This window comes from Mobula hypostoma, chromosome 1 (assembly GCF_963921235.1).
Source record: "Mobula hypostoma chromosome 1, sMobHyp1.1, whole genome shotgun sequence".
NCBI lineage: Eukaryota > Metazoa > Chordata > Chondrichthyes > Myliobatiformes > Myliobatidae > Mobula > Mobula hypostoma.
The window spans coordinates 80032189-80044246 of record NC_086097.1 but is presented as its reverse complement, the minus strand read 5'-3'; the positions used below and the strand labels follow the sequence as shown (position 1 = coordinate 80044246).

The 12058-nt window shown below is 45.7% G+C and overlaps 1 protein-coding gene across 8 annotated transcripts in view; it reads left to right on the top strand.

The window, feature by feature from the left end:
* Nucleotides 1-12058, top strand: part of LOC134348279 (gephyrin) — a 684809-nt gene that overhangs the window by 105073 nt on the left and 567678 nt on the right. The window lies entirely within an intron of this gene.

The following is a 12058-nucleotide window of genomic DNA, read 5'->3' as shown; positions in this document are numbered from 1 at the left end:
AGTGCAAAACACTGTACCAACAGTCGTACACAGCATAGGACACATGCAGCATAGCACATATAAGATAGCAGTAAAATACAGTCACTGTAAAATAGCAGTAAAATAAAGTTCCTGAATCCATGAATGTTGTAGCAGTCAAACACAATACAATGGGTCATCTGCTGAATGAACGCTGGAGAGCAGCACTGACTCTAGCATGGACGCCACTCTACACCGCCTCCGGCAATCTGGTGGAGCACTTGACTGATGTCTTCCCCTGTGCAGCTGCAAACAGGTGACACTAGGGTGGGAGGCTTAGTTCTCACTACAACTGAGGTCACAAAGCTCCGCTGCTCTCTGCCAATAAACCGATGAATTGGACTTGCAGCATTTCCATTTCCAACAGAGTCTTGCAATCACAAGAAAAATGACCAAGATGAATACACTCGCTGTTAGACTGCACATCTCTTTCATGCGCCAACGCCTCTTTGTCACAGGCAGCGTCACAGTCTGTATCAAGTTTAGCTCCTTCAGTTTCTCTGCTACGAGCAACTTACTGATGGGGTAGACCTGCAGTGCTTTAAGTTCTTAATGTCTAACAGAGTCTTGTGATAGTAAAAAATACATTTTAAAAAGACAATAACACCTTTGGTTGACCCTGTAGAAACCGCTGCATCGGAGCATGCCGCTTTCTTACCAGATTGGGCTTATGATGAGTAGAGAGGCCAACTCATCATTAAGAAAACACTTTATTGGATCCCTGAAGGAAACGTGGGAGATCAAACTTGGCGCTGTACCATCATCATGATCAGGTGCCATGCCCAGTTTGAGCTTTGACTGCCATGGCCCACACACTCCTGTTTCAGGTCAAGTGGATCAATTCATTGGTATTCATTTCCAGTTCTCTGGCTGCTGTCTCCATCATCATTTGTCTTTATCTTCCTCTTGCTTTCTTCCCTTCAATCTTTCCCATAATTACTGTGCATTCTAACTCCTCTTTCCTAATCACATGTCCAATGAAGTTACGTTGCCTTTTCATGATCTCATACATTATTTCTCTTTTTCTGTTTGCTCTGTTCATGACATCCTCGTTAGAAATTCGTTTCATCCATGATATTCTTTGCATCCTCCTCAAAAACCACATCTCTGCTGCTTCAATTTGTTTCCTCATGTTACTAGATATTGTCCAACATTCTGAGCCATATAACATAACTGGATAAATGTAACATTTCAGTACTCTGAGGCGGGTTGTCATGCCTAGTTTAGTGTTGGTCAGTATACTCTTCATTCTTGTAAAGGTGTCTTTTGCCATCCCTATTCTTCTTTTGATGCCCATGTTGCACCTGCCATCTGATGTCACCCAGTTTCCTAAGTAGCAAAAGGTCTGTACTTGTTTTATGTCTTCCCTGTTTATTCTCAGCCTGCAGATAGGATTCTCCTTCTTTTTGGATACCACCATACATTCTGTCTTTTTGCAATTGATAGATAGACCCATTTTTGTACTTTCTTCAACAACTACATCAATTAAGTTTTGTAGTTCTTCCTCCGTACTTGCAATTACCACAGTGTCAACCGCATATCTGAAATTATTGATGTTTTCACTGCCAACTTTGATTCCCAAGATGTCTCTTATTTTTTGTAATATTGTTTCACTGTACACATTAAATAAATCGGGAGAAAACACACCCTTGTCTAATGCCTCTCTTGATTTTCGTAAACTGACTCACTTCTCCATCTATTCTTACAGCAGCAGTTTGTTCCCAGTACAGATTTCTGATTAGGCGGAGGTCTTCCAAATCTAGATCTAGAGTTTCCTGTAATTTTTCAAATAACTTATTGTGCTTCACTTTATCAAATGCTTTTGTGTAGTCGATAAAACAAACAAATAAATCTTTTTGCACTTGAATGCTGTACCATAGAGGCAGAAATGAGGACCCTGAACCACATCTGGGGCATACTAGAAAAGACGACCAAGGTCAGACAGAGATGGTGGACCTTTATTGCTGCCAGCTGTGTCATGAGCCGTAAGTCAAACAAGCGAGTAGTGCCTTGCCAATCTCATCCATTTCCGAAAAACGAGGCCAGTAAAATTTTCCGAAAAAGGAGGAGTTTTAATATTTTTGCAAATGTTTTGATGTTTGAAATGAATTGTGATCAGGTAAATTATTCGCAGGATTAATTATATTTATCAGCCAATATGTCATTTCAGACAAGCCTTCACAGCAAGTGAATGTTTATGAAAATTTTATTGTGTCTTGTAATTTGTCAGTTGTTTGTTAACATCACATGTTGTAATCCCATCCACAGCTGTTTGCATCTCTGCACTTTTCTTTCTCTACAACTCTCCTTTCCAAATTGTATATATTTGGCCAGGTACCCATACATATGAAACTGGATGTTTTTTAACATTTGTAAAGCTGCTGAAATGCAAGTTGCTTTGTTGTCTAGACTCTTCTCTTAACACTAAACAATTATCATTTAATTATTACATTATAATATGCAATTAGATTAGCTTAGATTAATAACCTAAAGTTACTAATGTTATTTATAAATACTCATTCATAACTCAAATTCTAGTTTATCTCTTCCAGTCATCAAAAATTGTTATTTTGCAACAGTAACTATTTACAGTCAAACAAATTATCTGCAGAGGATATTGCTTAAACTTATTCAAAGTTGTAATGAAATAAACTTTTGTAGTTACTAACTGTTGTACTTGTCAATCACAGTTTGATGTTTAACTGGGCTTAAATTACTTGGAAAATCAAACTGACATACTGTATACCAGGGGTTCCTAACCTGGGGTCCACGGACCCCTCAGTTAATGATAGGGCTCCATGATATTAAAAATGTTGGGAACCCCTGGTTGTATACTGTAAATTAGCTTTTGTATTGAAGAAGAATCATATTCTTTGTAAAATGTTTCTACCGAAGAAATTACAAATTTATGAATAGTTCGTTACATATTAAAATGTTATCTGTAGTGTTTCATTTTCTGGTTTATCAACTTTCACTTTCACTGTTATTCAATGGATATGGCCTCTACCCCACTGTAAAATGTATAACATTACATTTGCTTTCTTTACACTTGTTATAAGGTGGCTCAGTGATTTTATAAAGTTGTAACATTTGTTAAAACAATCCATATAGTTGGCTTGATTGCTCTGTGGACATTTGACAGAGAAGTAATGTCGATATGTTGAATTAGTCTGAATTTCTTGGCAAGAGTATTCAATGTTCCTTAGTTTTTGAAGTTTAATGCAGTGATTCCCCTCAGTAGGTTAACAACCGCCAGGCTTAGCAATGGCTTTTTCCTGATGGAATTCCGAGTGGATTAGCATCATTTCAAATCAGCAATAAATGAGGGGGAAAAACTGGGCATAATGTACTTGAAAAGTGAGCGCTGTGGAATGATGACTGACTAGATTCAGATTAAAATACAACTATTTATTCAATAACAGAATAAAGACAAGGCACATTAAGCACTTACTCATTGATGCAGTATTGTTTATCTTTTGGACCAGCAAACTGTAATATTGATGTGACTCGGACACTGCTGTAGGTTGAACAACCAACTTTATTCACCAGACTTCCATTTTTTAAACCTTTTCCACGTCCTGACGTCATAAGCACTCTGACGCTACGAATACTCACACAATACATTACATCCCCCTTCTCAAGATTTTTTTTACAACACTGTGAATTACCAAAGCAATGCCTCTAGCTATGCTCTTCTTACAGTGCAACAACTATGACAAACTAAAAAAAATCTTACCTTCTTGTACTGTATTCTGCATTGTATTTTACAATACTAACAGCAGTGTATTTTCTTTTACTAACATAGACTAATAAACCTTTTATTTCACACCTTGGAACTTATAACATGCGTAGCTTTGCCTCATACTTTATGTCTAGTCTCTGCATCTAGCTGGAAGTTTGACTTGTCTCCCAGACCGTGTGTGATACAACTGTGACTGTGCTTGACCTTCATCCGTGTCAGTCTCTCGAGTGACCTCTGTGTCTTTTGGGGTCCGCATCACTCTTGGTGTTGTTTGTTTCCATGTCTGTATATGTGGAAATATCCTGTGCATCTGTACGTGGAAACTCACTCTTGCCTTTCTTCAGCAGATGCTTCCTGTTCCTCCTGTAGACGCTTCCATCCGGCGTGCGAACTATGAAGGATTTTGGTTGCTGATGTCTGTTCACAATCACAGCTGGTTGCCAAGTGTCCCCTCTCTGTATTCTGACATTTTCACCTGTATGCAGATCTGGCAACTGTCTTGTATATGTGTCATTGTAGCTCTTTTGCTTTATTTGCTTGTACTTTTGCTTGTTATGTACTTGAGCATTACCTTAAGGAGTCAGTAGAGTTGTGGATCTTGGCAGTTTGGACTTCAGACAACGTCCCATCAACAGCTGCGCAGGAGAGAACCCCACACCCTCAGTCAGTGTGTTGCGGTATTCAAGCAGAGCAATGTAAGGGTCACCGTTGCTGCTATGTGCCTTCTTGAGCATGTTCTTGACAGTTTGTACAGTTCTCTCTGCTTGTCCATTAGACTGAGCGTGCCCTGGACTGGAAGTAACATGTTGAAATTGCCAGCTTTCTGAGAACCCTCTGAACTTACCACTGGCATATTGTGGACCATTGTCACTGACGACAATATCTGGAATACCATGTCTTGCGAATGTCGACTTCATTGTGGTAATGACACCTCGATTGGACGTGTCACTTAACTTGGTGATCTCCGGATATTTTGAATAGTAGTCCACACAAAGCAGATATTCTGTACCATTGTAGTGAAAGAGATTGTGCTAATCTTCTCCCATGGTCTTCCTGGTAGTGGGTGGGGAAGCAGAGGCTCTCTTGGATTGCTGTTTTTGTTTTCATTACAGACAGCACACTGAGACACAATGTCTTCTATCTGAGTTGACATGCCTGGCCAATAGAGAATGTCCCTCGCTCTTTCTTTACATTTCACTATCCCCAGGTGTGACTCATGAATTCTGTTGAGCATTTCCTGTCTCATTTGGTTTGGTACGATGAGTTTTGCCATTTTGAACATTAGTCCTGATGCATAGCTGATTTCCTCTTTAAATGTCCAGTATTTCTGCATTTCCTTTGGAACATCTTTTCTTTCTGCTGGCCATCCATTCATTGTAATGTCTGTTAGCATTTGCATTTCAGGATCATCTGCAGTCGCTTTCCTGAACATGTTCAACTTCTCCTCAGAGATGGGTAGCTGAGGTGTAACCCAGTTGACCTCCAGCTCTCTTCCTAGCAACTCTTCCTTTTGCTCTTTGAGGTAAGCACGGCTCAAAGCATCAGTGATGTACAGTTCTTTTCCTGGCTTATAGGTGACTGTGAGAGTGTACCTCTGTAGCCTGAGAAGCATCCTTTGCAGCCTCATAGGAGCTTGGTGGAGTGGCTTTTTGAAGATGCTCTCAAGTGGTTTGTGATCACTCTCAACCTGGATTTCTTTGCCATATACATATTGGTGGAACTTCTCACACCCATAAACTATGGCGAGTATTTCCTTCTCAATTTGAGCATATCGGCGTTGGCAGTCCATAAGTGCTCGTGATCCATACGCCACAGGCCTCCCATCCTGCAGTATAACAGCTCTTATTCCTTCTGAACTGGCATCCACAGACATCGTCACTGGTTTATTGACATCATAGAACTTGAGTGCTGGTGCATTGGTGACCAACTGCTTCAATGTGTCACAGCTTTTCTTTTGTTTGTCTTCCCAATGCCATTCAGTGTTGCTCTCTAGTAGCTTTCGGAGTGGAGCGCTGACCTCTGTTAAGTTGGGAATGAATTTGGCAAGATACTGTATCATGCCCATGAACCTCAATAGTTCTTGTTTGTCTTTGGGTGGTGGTAGCTGTTCCATAGCTCTGACCTTTTCGTCATCTGGTTTCAGCCCATCAGCACTGAGCACATGACCTATGTATTTGATCTCTGTAGTTCTGATCTTACATTTACTTTTGTTCAGTTTTAGGTTGTACTCACGTGCTCTCTCCAGGAGCTTCCTCAGTCTCTGATCATGTTCCTCAATTGTATCACCCCATATCAGCAAATCATCAATGATGTTGACCACCCCGTCCAGGCCTTCAATCATTTGTGCCATGGATCTCTGGAATACCCTGATGCAGAAGAAATCCCAAATGGTAGACGCAGGAAACGATATCTCCCTATGGGCGTGTTGAAAGTGCATAATTTGGAACTTTCTTCATCCAGCTTGATCTGCCAGAAGCCTTGATTTGCGTCTAATACTGAAAAGTATTTTGCATTAGGCATGCGAAAGACAACCTCTTCAACTGTGAGCAGCGGATAGTGCTTTCGTTTGATGGTTTGGTTGAGATCTTGTGGATCCATGCAAATCCTCGTCTTTTCAGCTAGGCCGCTAGCGGTGCAAAACAGCTCAAACCTCTGAATCCATATTTTCCAGTTTTCAACAAGATTACCTTGTAGGCTTAAACTTGGCAGTGGCTGTAACTGTGACATCTTTTACGTGTCTTCTCTTCCTTTTTATTTTTCACGTTTTCTTCTGACACCATGTAATATTGATGTGACTCGGACACCGCGGTAGATTGAACAACCAACTTTATTCACCAGACTTCCATTTTTTAAATCCTTTTCCACGTCCTGACGTCATACGCACTCTGGCGCTACGAATACTCACACAATACATTACACAAACTATTGAAGCAGAAAAAAATTAGAACAATGTACTTCCAATTATCTTTCTGTTCGGAAAAGAAATTCCTTGTTTAGTGAATTGCAAATTTTATTCTGGATCAGTTTTCAGCTTTGGGAAAGGTATGGCATGAGGAAATAAATTGTTTATTTTCATTGTAGTAACTTCCTATTTTCAAATCTAAAGGTTTCTTGGTGGGATTTTCTTGCCCATTTTGAATATTTCAGAACAGAGGAATGTAGGATGGTACTATCACAAAAGCAAAATGTTGCAGATGTTTGAGAACTGCAATAAAAAAATGTTGGAAATAATGATCATCTACTGGAAATACAATATGTAACATGGGCATGGTAGTTGCAAAGCAGTGAAGTTACTAAATAAGTAATCAAAGATTTAAAGTACATTTATTATCAAATTGTGTGTACAGAACACAACTCAGATGCATCCTCCCACAGGCGGCTATGAAACAAAGCAAGAGCATAGACCCCATTCAAGAAAACATCAAACACCCGACGTGAAAAAAAGAACAAATTAACCAATGGCAAAAAGTCATAGAATATCAAGCATCAAACCAGGAGTACAGTAGTATTCATTTCAGATTAGTTAGTACAACGCTACTAGTACACTGCAGGCTGTAGGGCCATTCTTTGACCAAGCGTCCCAGTGCACATCAATCACCCCGATCAAGCCGCTTAAAAGCAGCAAAAAAAAAGAGGAACCAAAATCCAGAAACACATGCAACATGAACCTCAAAGTCCCCAAAACAAATCCACAGCCTCGCTGAACAATCCTTGCAACATGGATCCCCAAGTCTTCTGCACTTTTCTCCAACAGCTGCTAATGAGAGGGAGAAGAAGACGGGTCAGGCTCAGGTAGAGTGTGCCTAATACCTGCCCATCCTCTGCTCTAGACTTCATTGACTTCAACCTTGCTCGATGCCGCAATGGAAGAGAAGCAATGGAGTCGATCATGGGCTCACGCCCTGTCTCCAGCTTCCAGGTCTTCAGACCACACACAGGGCTCCAAAACTGACTGAACTCCTTTGGAGATGGCAAAACACCAGATTACTCAATTGGCCCACAGAAACACCATCAAACTTTATATCACAGTTACCAATTGCATGCAGCTTTATAATAGAATCATATTTGAAAGAAGAAGTAAAAGAAGTATCTTCATGAACTGTCTGCCGTTGGTTACATTCTCTGATAACATCTTGGAAGCAGAGGACGGAACTAACAGCTAGGAACAGATTTGTCATGGAAGCTGTAGAATTTAAGATTTCTTAATGGTATGGAATTAAATGTATCGGTTAGTAATGATGACCACAAGACCACAGATTGTTATAAAAACAAAATCTGGTTTACTTCTTTGCCCACTCTGATTCCAGATTCACGAAAGTGGTTGGCTCTTAAATCCCCTCTGGATGAATTGATATGATGCACAGTTGAACCATACTGCCATGCTCAGACTATGAATACGCTGTGGTTGCGCTGATACGCAACGAGTGAAAGCAACACACTGAGTCGAGCAGGATCTGGTTGAACTGTTTACTATTTCAATCCGTGCGCTCTTAAGTGCCCGCTCCCAGCATCCCCTGCTTTTAGTGGGGCTGAAGTGACGTCAGCTTCTGGGCCGAGGTCTGCCCCGCACTCAGAACCCTCTCGGTTGCCGCTGGCTGCTGGAGCCGGTTTGCTTGCCACATGGGCGAGCCTCCACTTGCCCCAGCCCCTAGAACCGGCGCTAGGAGGTGCAGAGTCCACAGCCTGCACACTGTCAGTTCTTTTAGGTGGTCGGCCTCGTCGTCATGGGGGTGGCACCGCAACCAGGCGTTCAAGGTCTAAATGCGCCGGTTTCAGACAGTCAATGGTAAAAGTCTCTTCACGACCACTGATGTTGAGAACGCAAGTCATCCCGTTATGGCGCACCACCTTGTAGGGTCCTTTGTATGGTCGCTGCAGAGGTGGTCTGTGCGCGCCTCGACGAACGAAAACATACTTGCTCTGTTGTAGGTCCTTGGGAACGAAAGAGGGTGTTGTTCCATAATTGGACGTCGGGACTGGGGCAAGTGTTCCAAGCCACTCCCAGAGTTTAGTTAGGACCGCCGTAGATGTGTCCTCCTAGCCACGGGGTGCTGGCACAAACTCACCGTAAACAAGTTCGGCCGATGATGCGGCCAGGTCCTCCTTGGGTGCTGTGCGGATGCCAAGCAGCACCCAGGGGAGTTTGTCAACTCAGTCTGGCCCTCGGAGGCGTGCCATCAGGGCTGACTTCAAGTGCTTATGGAAACGTTCCACCAGGCCGTTGGACTGCGGGTGGTAAGCAGTCGTTCGGTGGAGCTGGATTCCGAGGAGTTGTGCCAGTGCAGACCACAAAGCCGATGTGAAGTGCACACCCCTGTCTGAAGTGACATGGGCTGGGAGTCCGAACCGTGTCACCCAGGTGGTAATCAGGGCTCTGGCGCATGTCTCCGTGGCTGTGTCAGCGAGTGGGATAGCTTCTGGGCACCTCGTGAACCTGTCCACCATGGTGAACAGGTATCTCGCTCCTCTCGAAACTGGCAGTGTGCCGATGATGTCCACGTGGACATGTTCAAACCTCCTATGTGTCGGCTGGAAGGGTTGCAGTGGGGCCCTCATGTGCCTCTGGACTTTGGAGGTTTGACAGTGCGTGCATGTCCTGGCCCAGTGCCCAACCTGCTTGCGTAGGCCGTGCCGCACAAACCTGTCTGCAATCAGCCGGATGGTCGCCCGGATGGAAGGGTGGGCTAAACTGTGCAAGGCGTCAAAAACGCGGCGCCTCCAAACGGTCGGGACAATGGGCCGAGGTTGCCCGGTGGACACATCGCAAAGGAGCTTATTACCTTCGGGCCCGCTGGGGATGTCTTCGAGGCGGAGTCCTGAGACTGCGGTTCGGTACACCGGCATCTCATTGTCCAATCATTGCACCTTAGCTAATGCCGCGTAATCCACCCCCGGAGACAGAGAGTGCACTCATTGGACGGAGGTGCGTGACAGCACGTCGTCTACCATGTTGTTCTTCCCGGAGATGTGCTTGATTGTGGTGGTAAACTCCGAGATGTACGACAGGTGGCATTGCTAGCGGCCTGAGCACGGGTCCGACACTTTGGCAGACGCGAAAGTGAGGGGCTTGTGGTCTGTGAAGACCGTGAACTCCCTCCCTTCCAGGAAATACCTGAAGTGCCGGATGGCAAGGTACAGGGCCAGCAGCTCCCTGTCAAAAGCGCTGTACTTAAGTTCCAGGGGTCATAGATGCCGGCTGAAAAAAGCGAGCAGCTTCCACTGGCCTTCGATGAGCTGCTCGAGCACGCCACCAACTGCAGCGTCAGAGGCATCCACAGTGAGGGCAGTGGGGACATCAACCCAGTGGTGGGCCAGGAGCGTGGTGTTAGCTAGTATGTTCTTGACTTGTTCAAAAGCCGCCGTTGCCTCCTCTGTCCAGGTGACCTCTTTGACCTTGCCGGACATCAAGCCAAAAAGGGGCTGCATGATCCGGGCTGCTGAGGGCAGGAAACGGTGATAAAAGTTAACCATCCCAACAAATTCCTGCAGGCCTTTAACAGCGCTGGGCCTGGCGAATTGGCGGATGGCTTCAACTTTTACCGGCAGGGGCACAGCTCCATGGCGGTCAATCTGGTGTCCCAAGAAGTCGATGGCGAGTAGGCTCAACTGGCACTTGGCAGGGTTGATAGCCAGGCCGTAGTCACTTAGGCAGTGGCAGAGCAGGCGGAAATGTGCTAGGTGTTCCTGGTGGGAGCGACTGGTGATAAGTATGTCATCCAGGTAGATGAACAGAAAGTCCAGATCTCGCCCTACTCCGTCCATCAGGCACTGGAACATCTGCGCCGTGTTTTTGAGCCCGAATGGCATCCTGAGGAACTCGAACAGGCCAACGGGGGTAATGAGGGCCGTCTTGGGTACATCGTCTGGGTGGACTGGGATCTGATGATTCCCTCGGACCAGGTCAATCTTCGAAAAGATGCGCGCCCCGTGCAGGTTGGCCATAAAGTCCTGGATGTGTGGTACCGGATAGCGATTGGACGTGGTGGTGCCTTTCAGCCTCCTATAGTTGCCGCATGGTCTCCACCCTCCCGCAGACTAGGGCACCATATGGAGTGGGGAGGCCCACGGGCTGTCGGAACGCTGTACAATCCCCATCTCCTCCATCTTCTTGAATTCCTCTTTTGCGAGCCGGAGCTTGTCGGGCGGCAGCCTGCGGGCCTGGGCATGAAGAGGAGGTCCCTGTGTGGGGATGTGGTGCATCATGCCGTGCTTGGGGTCTGTTGAGGAAAACTGCGGCATGATGATAGATGGGAACTCTGATAACACTCTGGCGAACTCGTTGTCGGAATAAGTGACGGAGTCCAGGTGCGGGGCCAGTAAACTGGCCTCACCAAGGAAGAAAGTCTGGAATGTCTTTGCATCGACCAGTCATCGTCCCTTCAAATCCACGGGCAGGCAGTGCGCGCGGAGGAAGTCCGCACCCGGCAATGGCTGTGATACTGCAGCCAGCGTAAATGTCCATGTAAAGCGGCTGGAACCGAACTGCAAGGGGATGGTTCTTGTGCCATAGGTGCGGATGGTGCTGCTGTTGGCTGCCGTAAGTTCCGGTCCTGTTCTTCTAGTTCGGCTGTCGTGGATCAAGGGGGGTAGGACACTGATTTCCGCCCCCGTGTCCACCAGGAATCTATGCCCGGAGTGCTTGTCCCAAACGTAGAGGAGTCTTTCACGGTGACCAGCCGCCGTAGCCATCAGCGACGGCTGTTCCTGGCATTTCCCTGGAACGAGCATGGTGGTCGGCAGCGGTGGGCCCCGGAACCCCACCTTTGATGATAAAAACACCAAGACTCAGAAGTGGTGCTGTCCCTTGGTGTGGGTGTTACGTGCTCCGCTGCTGGGGTGTGGGAGGGCTGGACTTTTGGCCGTGCCACAGCACTAATTTCGATGGTGGTTCTGCCATTTTGTTCGGCGCGCCAAAGCACGTCCGCGCGGGCAACCACCCTGCGCAGGTCTCTGAAGTCTTCATTTTGCTAGCAGGAGGTGGATGTCTTCTGGCATTTACTCCAAGAAGATCTGTTCAAAAAGCGGGCAAGGCTTATGGCTGTCTGCCAGTGCTAGCATGTCGCTCATCAGGGCTGATGGCGCGTGGTTGCCCAGGCCGTCCATATGCAGTAACCGCGCGGCCTGTTCACGGTGGGAGAGGCCAAATGTGCAGATTAACAGGGCCTTGAGTGCCTCGTACCTGTCTGTTGCCGGGGTCTGATGCAGAAAGTCGATAACGCAGCCGGCTGTCTCCTGGTCGAGGGCACCTACCACGTAGTAATACCTGGTGGCGTCTGAGACAATTTGCCTGATCTGGAA